Genomic DNA, 13,616 nt, shown 5'->3' on the forward strand with positions numbered 1-13,616 from the left:
AATAAGCATGTACCATTTTCTTTCAAATTTCACTTCTGACTACAATCATCTACAAATACATGTGCAAACATGCCTACTCTTTGGATTTACAGGGGCAACTGTAAAGAATTTTAAAAATAATTCCCCTTACAATCTCTCATGCAGTGGATATGTGCTACAGCAAATTACTGTGGAGAGAGAAATGATAAATCACATTGTGGTTTCATTAATTCCATAGTCTGCTAAAGAATTCATACAAAAGAAGTTGTTAGCAAATTTTACTGTTGAAGGGAAAGTGGTATTAAAGTATGTCAGATAATATGGTCAGATACAGCAACCTGATTTCCAAACTAGAAAAGTTTTCATGAAAATTATGGATAGTTGCTCAGATAAGCCAGAAGAGGAAGGGGGAGCCTAGTTGTCCACCATTAGTACATTTCATTAAATTTAAGAATTTGAGCACTTAAGGTAAATCAGAATAAAGATAAAAACTGAAAGCCATACACCTTTCAATCAAAAACAGGATTAGGAGCTAATATTGAACTAGAGAGAGTCTAACTTAAACAGGCTAGCCTCTAAACTTTTGGAGCCCACTGAGAGTGGAACTTTATGAATATGGAAGCATTTCTGTATGATAGCCATGCTCCATTGGCACATATTTCCAAAGAGTATTATGTAGCCAATCATCACTTCTTTCTATTGCTTTCTTATAGATAATTAAATGTCTAGGGGCTGCTAATATTATTAACTCTTTGAAATAAGCCATTGTGTCTTCTGAATAGTGGCAAAATCAGTAAGGCACTTGGGTGGATTTTTACATCACTGGAAAGTAATCAGTCAAGAGACGGTGGTCCTGCTTAGCACATGACTGACATTAAAGAGGTTTATTACTTCTGAAAATGCCAACTCCTTGTAACAGCTTACTGAATGTCCCTGCCACTAGAAAGGTCAGTGTGTAAGTTGTGACTAATACTGTTGTCAGAAAGCTCATATATTTCAATGCCATTTTTTTATTGTACCTTTTGTTTGGTGAAAGTTGTCTTATTTTTTATCCACTTGAAAAACAGGATAATAGATAGAATTCATTTACAATCACAGGGCTTGATTAAATGCATTCTGCATTAAATGAATCAAACTTACTGGCTCGCTTTCTTTAACTTTCTGTTGAAGTGTTTAAGGTTACACTGTGAGTGATCAACAAATAGCTCTTGAATAAGATGCTATGCTGACACCTTTGCTAGACCTAAGAATGATTTCTCTGATGAGCCTGCATCAAGATAAGGGTCTTTGCTTCAGCTATGAAGGTTTCAATACTTGGTTTGGATTAGAAGGGGGAAAATGATGTTTTACTTATAGCTAGCATTTCTCTTTTTTTAATGTTTGTTTATTTATTTTGAGAGGGAGAGAGAGACAGAGAGAGGCAGACAGAGTGGAGAGAGGGAGAGAGAGAGAGAGAGAGAGAGAGAGAGAGAGAGAGAGAATCCCAAGCAGGTTTGGTTCTGTCAGTGCAGACCAGGATGCAGGACTCGAGCTCACAAACCGTGAGATCATGACCTGAGCCAAAATCAAGAGTTGTATGTTTAACTGATCTAGCCACCCAGACACCCTAGCTAGCATTTCTTAAAGATCCCTTTATAGGTAATTATATAAATTCACGAGCACGGTTCTATCTAAATGTCTGTGGTATTGGCACAATACCTGGCATATGATGCTTATACAACACGTATATGATAAATGGGAGATAAGCAAATGATGGCTGAAAAAAATAGCAGGCTTTATTCTTCTTTAAATTCTGTGCAATATCATACTCAAATATACTACATTTATATAGCCTATTTAGTTTCTTCAGCTTGAAAGTCTCCAAACACATTAACCAGAGAGTGATCATTGATGTTGTATATGATCTTGAAATCCCTTAAAGTACCTGGAAGTGTTGCTGTAGGAGAGAAAGGAAAACGATCTTACAATACTTCTCTGAAGTTGGTTTATGTATTTGAATCATATTTCAGTATGCTTATTTTTGAAAGAAAACATAACATATTTTCTGGGAGAAAGATTGCTTGAAATGTGTTTCCTATAGTCTCTATGGGCCCTCAGTTTCTTATCTGAATATAACTTTGAAACTTTGTAAGACATGATAAGGTAACTCTACCTTAAAGTCCAGTACACTGGCTTAGTCTCAATAAAGTTTTCCTATCCCCTTTAAGAAAGTTGTCTGACCCTGAAATCTGACAGATTAAAGTACTCCAGAGTATGGTGATTTTTTTTTTTTTTTCAGGAGAGGCAAATTTTATAACTTAGGAATAGATGTCTGCTACATTGATGCAGTTGACCTCTGGTGATAGTCTGTCCTCAGATAGTGTCTACTATTATCATTTATATCAAACAAAAAAAAAATTCAGAGGAGGCAGGGGAAGTTAGTGGCATTTGTCCGTGGTCGTGTAGAGACATCTCAGGTAATTTCTTGAGCCTCTGATGTATTATGCTCTCAGTTTTAATTTTCTTCTGCTGTTTCTGCATCGACTAAAGAAGGAAAGCAATTATTTTCTCTAAAATTTACAAGGAAATGTAAAAATAAGATAAAATAACCTATATTTAGCAAACAAAGTAAAAAAAAAATTAAAAATGTGGCGGCTTTTAATTTTAGAAGATTGGCCTGGCATATTATAGGTGTTCTGTAATAGATTTTTTTAGTATGTTAAATGTTCCCATATCAAATTACATTCTCTTCTACCTTTTAAAGAGTTCTAAGATAAAGTTTTCATATATACTTAGATTGAAATGAGCTTTTATGTGAAGTAAAATGAACATAACACGGAGGTTTAAATATCTTTTGCTTATCACTGAATCCATGCAACTAAGAAGCAGCATTTGGTTGTGAATGTAGGGTGTGGTAAGCAGAGTACTTCTTACTAGTTGTTTGTAATGCAGACGATATGAAAGGGGAACAGGGATTCCAACCATGAGATTTCAGTGCTATGCCAGTCTGCCAACATCTCATTATGAAATCATAGATGAGGGAAGTAGGGTCTCTGGACATCTGATAAATCTTCTTGAAAAAAAAAAATTGATGTTTATTTATTTTAGAGACAAAGAGACAGAGCACAAGCGGGGGAGGGGCAGAGAGCGCCAGAGCCAGAATCTGAAGCAGGCTGCAGGTTCTGAGCTGTCAGCACAGAGACCGATGTGGGACTCGAACCCATGAAACATGACATCATGACCTGAGCCAAAGTCAGACACTTAACCGACTAAGCCACCCAGGTGCCCCTGATAAATCTTCTTTTCACTGAACATATTGCAATGGACACTATCTGAAACCCTGTTATCAATAATATCTTTAATTTTAATCTCATGAGAACTGGGCCAAAATATTGGTCAAAATTAAATTTTGAAGTATATATGATATATTTACACACATATATGTTTTTATGTATGTTTTTTCTATTTCATATATACAATGAAAAATCACTTCCACGTATAACATATATGTGGTTTTTTTTTCTATTTCTTTTGTTTGCTATTATTTTTTTTTCTTATTTCTAATCCTATGTCCCCACTACTATAAACACATATACTGGGAAGAAATTTAAAAAGCCATAGCATACATAGATTTGTTTTGTGGTTAATGAGGTATGAAAACCTGTCAAAATAAACATTATTTCAAAATATTTGGTCAAAATAAATGAAACAGGTTTTTTATTTTCAACTGAATAGGCAATATCATCGTACCTTTTGGTATTGGAATGATGTCAGCATGCCTCCAGATTACACGAATGATGACATAAGCGATAAATGGTAGAATAAAGCACTGATACAGATTCCCTATTTGGTAAACCATAGAGATAATAAGTTCAATTTTAAGGAAAGGTGTTCAGTGATAACAGATTGGAACAGATATGAGTTTGTAGTCTCTCGGCTCCAAATCCCACCTTCTTTCCCTGTTTTGTGAACCCTGCACACATTTCTGCCTGTGTGCTTTGTTAGGTGTTATTTCCAATAACGAGTGCTAGAGGTGATAATGCGAGGTGAGAGTGGCAAGGCAGCACTTTCCTTCTGATTGGGGTGCCGTTTCCATACGGTCCTTTGCCTCAGCTGAAGTTTGCCTCAGCTTCATGAGCCCTCACAGACCAGGTCTAGACTCACGTTCACAGTAGCTGTGCTCTTACTTGTAAGCTGTGCTGTCTCTACTTGGCTGGCTACTTTTACAGGTGAACTTCAACTATCGTTAGGCCCTGACTAGTATGTGGTTGCTTGTGGAAAAGGTCCAGCACTGACCTCAAGCAACTGTCTCCCCAGTGGGCAGCTTACTTCTATAGACAAGTTCCCACCTGCCCCCTTCCGTTGGCAATGGCAGACTATTTCTGTGAATCGGCATGACCCACATCCTCTGGAAAGCTTCTTTGCCACAGGCAGACTGCTTGTCCCCATGTAGTCATGCATTCTTTAAATCTCAGCGTTCTTTGAAATCTCAGCATTGAATGAAGAAATCTCTCCTAAGCCCTCAATTTCTTTCACTGTCTGATATGTTCCAAACTAGTGGTATAGTGCATTTATTTGCATATGCCAATTCTGGCCTCCTTGGAGTCCTCCTTACCTCTTATGGTAGGTGAATGCTTTTTATAAGTTAATGATTCTTTTAGAAAATGTTCCTTGTTTAAATTACTGGTATATTTTTTGCCTCCTGACTGGACTTTGATTGATAGAAAGATATAATGGAAATCATTTGCTTCTGTTAAGTCATTCAGTTCTCATATTTTTGGAAGTATATGTACAAAAACAAAACAAAAAATGGAATGAGTATATGAATGTTAGGAAAAGAATACAACATTGTTGAAAAATATTTGTCAGAGAAGAAACTTGATATCCTTGGACACTGGCATGGCTTCCTGAGGAATAAGTACCTCTTTCACTTGCCAAGAGCCAGGATATCTAAACAGGGCTTACGCACTGGACAAATACATTAATCATACTGTCAATAGTGACAACCAATTTAATGTTTTAAAAAATAGCCAGGTAATTATGGTTTTTTGACAATTCTACTTAGCAACATTTTAATGTTTTCTTCTGTCAATGTATCTTGCTTCTTTTTAATGAAGGTAAGAAAAGAGGGTAGAATGTTAGATTGAGCTTGTATAGTATATGAGAGAGAGAGAGAGAGAGAGAGGAAAACTTATTAAAATAAACCTTGGCCTTTATGTTTCATTAACTGGCATATCTCCCAGCAAAATACCACAGAAAGTAAATTGAACAGAGATGAACTCCCATTTGGTTAGTCTGGGAGTTTTAATTGACTTTACCTTCTCTTCTTCTCAACTTGCTTTTCATTAACGCTCTATCTACTTTTTCTTTATATCTAACTAACTTCTGTTCAATGTGAAAAGCTGAAATATCCCTACTAGACAAACATCTGAGCTTACTGAATCAACAAATTGTGGTTAGTAAGTGATAGGTTAGAACTGGAAGAAGCCTTTTAGTTGTCTACTCAAATCCTCAATTTCATGGAAAAGGATGACAAAATTAAGGAAATTAACTCAAATATAAACAATGATGGTTTGACGTGGGAATGAATGATAGGCATTTAGATCCTTTGGGTGGTGTTCAATTCCATGAACTTAGCTCTCTGCTTATCATATACTCGTGATGATATCAATCTGTGTGAATCTCAAAGTACATCAGGATTTTGCTCAGAAAGCAAAACTACTTATATGAAAGAAATTTTTGTTGATATTACATATATTTATGACTCCAGAATACATGGATACTAGTGCAATGGTTTGAAGCCATAAGGACCCTCTACACTTCAAATTTTCATTCTTTACTTCATTCAACAAGCAACTATTAACCAACTCTAATGTGTTCCTGGTGTTGACTAGGCATTGGGGAAGGGGAAAGAAAATGAAAAGAGACAAGCAGAAATGTTGATCTTTGATTTCAAAAATTCTAAAACTTATATTTAAAAAAACATAAGCATATTTGGTAAACATTAGGACATCTAAAATAAAAATAAAGTAGTATAATTCTAAGTAATAAATTAAATGGGTCATATATTCTAAACAGAAAGAAAATAACGACCATGATAGCGAGGTAGATTTAATCGGGAAGGTTTTCAGGAAGGCTGAATAACATAATGAACACAAGGTGAAGAGGAGAAAATTTAGGGAAAGTCTTTTCAAATGATAAAACTTCAACTATTCAGGAAGAATGAATTATAAGGAAAATGATAGATGAACCAATGTACATGAAATAGTAATTAATAATTTGATAAAGTGATTTAAAAATATCTATCTGCAGTGTAAGAGAAGGAACGTGATTAAAAGTAGATAGACATAACATAATTTTACTGATGATAGATGATAGATAGATAGATAGATAGACAGATGATAGATAAACTTAGCTACATCTGTATTTGTATATACAGTTACATCTATCTACTATGGACAGTATTTGAGGCCACTTGCATCATAAAGAGTAATTGTACTATTTCTAATGGCTGACTTCTTGGTCAAATTTCTAAATTTAACATATAGGGGAGAAAACATTAAGCACTCCATGCTTCAGTCTCCCCAAACGTAAAAGGAGGTGTCTGTGGCACTTACCTATAATGTTATTGTGTGGATAAAATGAGGTAACTTCTATAAAGTTTAGCATGGTAATGGTCACTCCATAAGAATTCACTTAATGTTAACTATTTTTAATAAGATTCAAGATAAACCATTAAAATATAAACTTGAAAGAATAGTTCAATTTCTTTAAATCAATAAGTTTTAAAAGTAAAGGACTTAAAAACCCAAAGGTTATAAATAAAATAAATACCTACTTCACGATAGATTTATTGTCATCACAAAAGTTTTGAAAGCATATTGTTTCAGCATTTAAGAGACTGAACTAAAAAAAAATGATATCTAAAAAAATTCACATCTCTTGGGAATATCAGGGGGCTGGGTGTGAGGAACAGTTGTGCATTTCAGTTAGGATGCGTTTTTGTTGTTTTCACATGCTCCAAACCACTGTGTTTTTTGTTTTGTTTTGTTTTGGTTGTGGTTTTGTTTTTGTTTTTCCTACTATGGAGTTTTTCATTTATTTTTCATTACCTGCCTGATCCCAATGTTTTTGTCTTTGTTTTTTTTTGTTTTTGTTTTTGTTTTTTTGTTTTTTAATCTACCACCTCCAGTTAATCTAATACTGAAGACTCTACCAAACAAAGATCTGCATCTGACTAGTAAGGGAAAATAAACAGAAAAAGTATGTCCTAAAAGGAGGGGGATCACTACAGAAAACTTGAAGATACATTTGTATTTGAAAACAGCATTCCCAGAGGTAACCTTTGGTTCTCTTACTTTAATATGTTGCTTATAAAGTATGCATTTCAATCAGGATGTAAGATGATGTTACCATAAATAATTCAAGTCAGTCATCCACTGTACACCATTTAGTATAAAAAGCTAACTGATAAAATATGTAGAATGATCATTTAAATTTTGGACAGCAGACAAGCATTGAGCCAATCATGTACTGATGCTTACTTTCAACAGACTGCATGTTTCTGCCTACATTGATTAGCACGATGAAAGCCATTGCTTCTTAAAACTATAAATTTTTGAATTGATTTATTTTTTTGGTGAGGTGGAACAAAACAAAGAATTCTCATATGTTTTCTGGTAGTTGTACCTCTTCTTAGCGCTCAGTTACGTAGGGGCATCTGCATATATCCAAATTGGGTTACGTATGTTACTATTTGGGTGGTCTAATGCTTTACTTATGGAAAACTGTAGAGTTAGGAACTTATTCGAAAGTCAGTTGCTGATTTATTTTCTAGCTTTATTTCCATATGTAAAAATATGTAAATTGTTTGAGGGCCAAGTGCAATGGACATTTCCAAGGATGAATGGTTGCTCCAATAACATGTACCAATTGAATGAATATTTTCCCTCAAATACCAGTTATATTCTCATGGCCATGATATCAATGTTAGAAAACTAAATGGTCAATTAGGGGTACCTGGGTGGCCCAGTTGGTTAAGCATCTGACTTTGCCTTAGGTCATGACTTCACGGTTCATGATTTCCAGCCCCTCACTGGCTCTCTGCTATCTCTGGCTTCAGATCTTCTGTCCCCCTCTTTCTCTGACCCTCCCCTATGCTCTCTCTCTCCTCAAAATAAATAAACATTAAAAAAAAGAAAATTAAATGGTCAATTAGATACTGTTCTGGGAGGGGTGGGGAATACATGGAATACATGGAAACATTACACAAATTAACAAGCTAGTGTAACAATACGCGAGTGCTAATGGTTTTTACCTGTTTTACACACTGCAGTTATAAAGAGCATGTTTTAAATCTTAATGTGTTTGTATGGAACATTAAGAATCTATAAAATTACTTCAGTGGCACACACACAAAAGTGGTTACATTTTCTTTCAGTTGTAAACTTAGAAAGAAAATAAACTTTAAATGCTGGCAGTATTAAAACTCATTTGTGTCTAACATAATCCCATGTATTTTTTGATAGAAAAGGTTTTCTGTTGGTCAAAAGACATCAGGGAAATATGTTTTTGACAGGTAAGGTAATACTTTTCAAATGTCTAAGGAGAAATCAAAAAAAATTCTATAATAACAATTCTAAAAGAGAATGATTTTTTCCCCCTGAACAATCTGGTTCCATTATCTCATTGAATGATACATTCCCGTATATCTAACAATGTGTTGGTAGTAAGAGAAACTTAGTTCAAGTATTACCATTTTAAGGCTGCAGTCTAACCTAGCTATTCAATGTGTCAGTGGTCCATAGACCAGAAGGATGGGCATCATTGGGAAATTTGGGAAAAATGCAGAATCTCAGACTCTGTGAAACAGAATCTACATTTCTTTTTAGAGTTTGTTTGTTTGTTTATTTATTTATTTATTTACTTATTTATGTATTTAGAAATAGAGAGCGAGCAAGAGTGAGTACACATGAGTGAATGAGGGACAGAGAGAGGAAGAGAGAATCCCAAGCAGGCTCTGCACTGTCAATGCAGAGCCCAGTGTGGGGCTTGAACCCACGAACCATGAGATTATGACCCTAGCCAAACTCAAGAGTTGGACGTTTAGTTACCTGGGTGCCCCTAGCAAATTTAATTCTAACACAAATAAGAAATCCCAGAAACTAAAATAATTTTAATTTATGGTGGGTTGTTAAAAGGCTTGTGAGGAGTTTATGAAATATTGTGGCATTTACCACAATGCCTGGTGTGCAGAAAGTCCTTACTGGATACTTCGGGAATTAATAAGTAATGATTAATGTAGGCAGAAAATAGGTACAAAATATTTAGTCTTAAATATCAGATTATTTCTCTCTTATGCATAAGACAATAAAAACAGACAAGGAAAATAATACATCAGCAGAATGCTATTAATATATAAAAATAATATTTTTTAACAAATAAGATAATGGAAATAAGATTGTTCTTAAATTCCTTTCCAAAATTAATATTGTAGTGAAAATTATGTTGATACTTGATATTTTAAAAGGAGATCGCTGAACAAAGATGAAATTTTAACTTCAAACAAAAATATGTGAAGTACTTTCTTTCTATATATACTGTCTACATTCTAAATTGTGTCCCCAAACATCCTGTTTGTCAATGGAGTGTTGCAACTACTCTTATTTTTCTTTGTAATCCGTTGACCTTGGACAAAGACTAGAATATAAAATTTCTCAATAAATGTTAATTGAATATATAATTCAGTAAAGAATATTTTACATGGAATACATTTTTCTTTTAATATAGTTAAGATAATTTAATTTTTTTTTGTATATTAAAAGAAATATAGTAAGATATAAAGCTCATGACTATATATTTTTTTAATGTTTATTTACTTTTGAGAGAGAAAGAAAGAGAGAACAAGCATGGGAGTGGCAGAGAGAGGAGAGGGAGACAAATTCTGAAGCAGGCTTGAGGCTCTGAGCTGTTAGCACGGATCCTGATCTGGGGCTCAAACTCACGAACCGTGAAATCATGACCTGAGCTTAAGTCCGATGCTTAACCGACTGAGCCACCCAGGCACCCCCAGGATTGGCTTTTTAAAAATCTTTTGTGCTTATATACTCTTTTAAGTCCTATGGTTTAATGCTGAAACCTAGCAGTATATATATACATATATATATGTATGTGTGTATATATATACACACACACACACACACACACATATATATATATATATATATATATATATATAAAACTGTAACCATTAAACAGTATTGTTTTCATATAAGGAATCAAAACTGGTAAATTGTGATGACAAATATATATTTCGTTTTAATGAGTCGATGAAAGAAAAGTTATATTTATTACCACATTTTATGCCAGGCACTATTCCATGCATGCAACGTTTACTTTGCACAGCAAGTAGCATTAAGCCTTATAATCACTATACACAGGCAGTCAGGCTCACACCAAAAGATGAATTACCTAAGGCACCTGACATGTGGGAAGATTCAAAACCAGGTCTCTCAGACTCTTAACACTCTAGTATTTTGCTTCCGAACTGCTTTCACAAATATCATTTTTAATTAGTCCTCCATTTAAAGATTGTATTTCATAGAGGAAGAGATTTACTCGATGTCATAATAACTAAGATAAATAAAACTCAGTTCTTTTCATTTTACAGCTTTTGGGCTATTCCATATACTAAAATAGTATGTGGAAATGGTCAAAATAGGAGGAATACCACAAAACATGGAAAAGAATACAATGATGCCATACCTAAACTGAAGCGAGGGAAGAAGAAGTGATTACCTGTGTGTAATGTGTGTGTGTGTGTCTGTGTGTGTGTGCGTGTGCATGTGCACGTGCGTTTCTGGAAACTCTTTATTAAATGATCAATTTGTAGTCTTGTTCACTTTTATTAGCTGTGTTTGGGGGGAAAATACATTATATGAAGGCTTGACCAAAAGCAAAGAAAAACTCAGCCGACTTCAGCGAGATTAAATGTTTCTCAGAAGTTCAGATCATTGTGGTCATTTATCTATAGTTGATTACATCCATTTATCAAACCTCTTTTGATTTCCCCACTGTTTTTTTTTTTCTTTTTCTTTTTTTTTTTTTTTTTTTTTTAGTACAAGTTAGCTTCCTTCTCCAGTCAGTGATAAAGTAACTTTACATGATGCTATTTTTCTTTAAATAATTGTCTCCTCTGACCAATATTACTTTCTTCATTTCCTTTGTCGTTGCTTCTGATTATTCTTTAAGCAGTTTTAATGATGGAAGAAAAAATAAAAATAAAAACTAAAACCGGAGGAGGGAAAAAAGGAAGGAGAGTTCCATTTCAGTGAACCCATTAATTTCATTCCATGTTTGTCATATGAGAAAGGAAAATTTCTTAAAACACGTTAGGATGTGTTACCCATAACTTGCTTGTAAGTTTTTCTGGGAATGATAGTCTTACCTATATATTCATAAAAGTTGAACTATGACTGCATGAAGAAGGTTATTCACCCAATTTTTATTATAAGAAGGGATTTATAATTTATATTTATGCCAATATAGATATTTGGTATTTTTAGCTGAATTATCTATTACTATTCTTGTATATATTTGAAGAATTACTACAGCTAGAATGTGAAATTTTAGGGTTTAATATAACGCAGTTTTGGAAAAATTATGAACATTTCAAATGATGGTCTTCTTTTAAAATTGTTATTTACTTTTGAGAGAGACAGAGACAGAATGCGAGTAGGTTAGGGGCATACAGAGACAGAGACACAGATCTGAAGCAGGATCCAGGGTCCGAGCTGTCAGCACAGAGCCCGACTCAGGGCTTGAACTCACGAGCTGTGAGAGCATGACCTGAGCTGAAGTTGGCCACTCAACCGACTGAGTCACCCAGGAGTCCTGATACTCTCCATTTAAAAGGCAACATTTCATTTAGAGTTCAGACACTGAAGATAGACTTACTTATATTATAGAATATGAAACTATGCAGTTTATTTTAAAATAATAAACGCTACTAAGAATAAACCTTTATTGAATTAAGAAGATCTACCGCTTATAAGTGACCAAGTAATGCAAAAGAAATGAAAGCACACCAAGTAATTAATACTCATCCTATAATTCTGTTAAACTGTTTCTAAAATTTCTAGTGTGCACAGTGAGTGGACTATAAAAATAAACAATACTTATGTCACAATTGAGTAAAAATCAGTATGTCACAAATAATAATTTGAAACATTGTGACTCAAATATAAACTTCTGCAAAGATTTCTAGTCTTAAATCTGATATAATTTTATTTATTGATTGATTGATTTTAATATGAAATTTATTGTCAAGTTGGTTTCCATACAACGCCCAGTGCTCATCCCAAAAGGTGCCCTCCTCAATACCCATCACCTCCCCTCCCCTCCCTCCCACCCCCCATCAACCCTCAGTTTGTTCCCAGTTTTTAAGAGTCTCTTATGCTTTGGCTCTCTCCCACTCTAACCTCTTTTTTTGTTTTCTTCCCCTTCCCCATAGACTTCTGGTAAGTTCCTCAGTATCCACATAAGAGTGAAACCATATGGTATCTGTCTTTCTCTGTATGACTTATTTCACTTAGCATCACACTCTCCAGTTCCATCCACGTTGCTACTAAGGGCCATATTTCATTCTTTCTCATTGCCATGTAGTATTCCATTGTGTATATAAACCAAAATTTCTTTATCCATTCATCAGTTGATGGACATTTAGGCTCTTTCCATAATTTGGCTATTGTTGAAAGTGCTGCTATAAACATTGGGGTACAAGTGCCCCTATGCATCAGCACTCCTGAATCCCTTGGGTAAATTCTTAGCAGTGCTATTGCTGGGTCATAGGGTAGGTCTATTTTTTAATTTTTTGAGGAAACACCACTGATTGTCTTCCAGAATTTTCATAGTGTAGCCTCATGTACATATTAAAGCATATTTGAGGGAACATTGCCATTTGTATTAGTCAGAATAAACACAGACTCTGATACTTTATAAACAGATCAGAATTGAAATGAGATGATTCTATGTATCTAAATGACTGAATGATTTTTACCTTTATATATACACATTTTTTTTTTTAATGCTAGAAAAATACCTGGATTTAGAGTTAGAATTTTTGATTTCCCATCTTGGCCTGTCCACTCAGAAGCTTTTTAACTTAGAAAAAGTTACTTTAATTCTCTGAAAAACATTTTTTTTTATTATGTTTTCAATGCTTCCTCTAAAGTCCATTTCCTTCATTCTAAACATGTAATTATATGTCCCTTCTTTAGGAAAGCAAAACAAAACAGCAACAATTATATCTACACTTCACAAAAATAAAACCTTCATCAGCTTCGCCATCTTCACTGGTATAAACTACCCCCTTGCTAGTTCCTATCTTTCTTCCTTCATTTAGTTTTAGACCACAGGTAAAAAACATTAAGTCATTGAGGTTGATGATTTTCATTAACGTTAAGCACATTATCACCATCACTAGAATGCCACTCTTATTTTAATGTTTACTATTCATTGTATTTCTTTCATATCCATATGAAAATGGATATTTTCCATTGATATTTATGCAAAAACTTATGTATGTAGGTAGGTATTTATCTGAAAAATAATGCCCTTATAAAATATGTAGTATGGAGTTATTTGTGTATCATGCATGT

The sequence above is a fragment of the Prionailurus bengalensis genome, chromosome B1 (assembly GCF_016509475.1).
Source record: "Prionailurus bengalensis isolate Pbe53 chromosome B1, Fcat_Pben_1.1_paternal_pri, whole genome shotgun sequence".
Taxonomy (NCBI): Eukaryota; Metazoa; Chordata; class Mammalia; order Carnivora; family Felidae; genus Prionailurus; species Prionailurus bengalensis.